Source organism: Schistocerca americana, chromosome 6 (assembly GCF_021461395.2).
Source record: "Schistocerca americana isolate TAMUIC-IGC-003095 chromosome 6, iqSchAmer2.1, whole genome shotgun sequence".
NCBI classification, from domain to species: domain Eukaryota; kingdom Metazoa; phylum Arthropoda; class Insecta; order Orthoptera; family Acrididae; genus Schistocerca; species Schistocerca americana.
The window spans coordinates 289,694,580-289,695,691 of record NC_060124.1 but is presented as its reverse complement, the minus strand read 5'-3'; the positions used below and the strand labels follow the sequence as shown (position 1 = coordinate 289,695,691).

The following is a 1,112-nucleotide window of genomic DNA, read 5'->3' as shown; positions in this document are numbered from 1 at the left end:
TGACGTTACGCAAATGAACAACTGGTAAACCGTTGTGGTGCGGTTGTTCTCGCTAGAGGTGAATCAGTGATGGCGACGATCGGTTGAGCTACCAACCGGTTGTTTCAGCGATACCCACCATGCCCACGAACGTGAATGGCATGTGGGTGTGAAGCGATACGCGGCGGTGGCTGGGTGGGACCGTCCCCGGCCGGTGAGGGGGGGCCTCCCGGCGTGCTGGCCGCGCGGTGCGTGGGCGCACGCGCTACAGCCGGCTGGTGGGGGCGGCCAGTGGCAGGCGCGCCGGCCGACGGAGGCGGCAGGCGGCGCAGCTGCGCGCCGGCGCACCCTGCACGCGGCGCCGTGCGGCCAAAGTAGGTCCTCGCGGGCCCGGTGCGAAGCGCGGTGGACATCTGCAGTGTGCTGGTCCGATTGAGGACTGTGTGCGCTGAGGATGCGCCGCCGCCCGGCGCTCGGCGCCGCGACGCCGTCTGCTGCTCGGTCGCCTCTGCGGTTCTCGCAGGTGGTTTGTATCGCAGCTGTGCGGACGTGTTGGCGCGTGCGCTGTGCTGGGAGAGTTCGCTTCGGCACCCAAGTGGGGCTTTTGTCCTTCTGTGGCGCTGGCGTTGGAGCTGCCGGCCACCGTAGGTGGCGCGTGTTGTCTCCCGCCGGCAATGCCACGACAGCACGCTCCCGGGCCTCTGTCGGCAGCGGCAAGCTCAGTTGGGAGCACGGGTGGTCGCACCTAAAGCGTCTACTCGCCAAACTCCGGGCGATTGCGCCTCTCTCGAACCCGACCAAGTACTTAGGACGGCGCTGCGCGCCGCCGGGACCTGAGAGGGTTTCGAGGTGTATTGTGCAGGGGAGCTCAGCCTCCTCCTGTTTGCAGAATAATTGAGCGGACGCTTGCGTGTTCGCGCGGGCCCCCGGGACACACTCCCGGGCGGCCGGCTGCTCAGCTCTAGTTGACGCAGCTCCCTGGTTGATCCTGCCAGTAGTCATATGCTTGTCTCAAAGATTAAGCCATGCATGTCTCAGTACAAGCCGCATTAAGGTGAAACCGCGAATGGCTCATTAAATCAGTTATGGTTCCATAGATCGTACCCACGTTACTTGGATAACTGTGGTAATTC

At 64.2% G+C, this 1,112-nt stretch overlaps 1 non-coding gene across 1 annotated transcript in view; it reads left to right on the top strand.

The window, feature by feature from the left end:
* Positions 1 to 954: 954 nt before the first annotated feature.
* Positions 955 to 1,112, top strand: part of LOC124620983 — a 1,910-nt gene continuing 1,752 nt past the window's right edge. Inside the window, exon 1 of the ribosomal RNA XR_006980478.1 lies at positions 955 to 1,112. This exon is cut by the window's right edge and continues 1,752 nt beyond it. This is a non-coding gene — a ribosomal RNA (small subunit ribosomal RNA).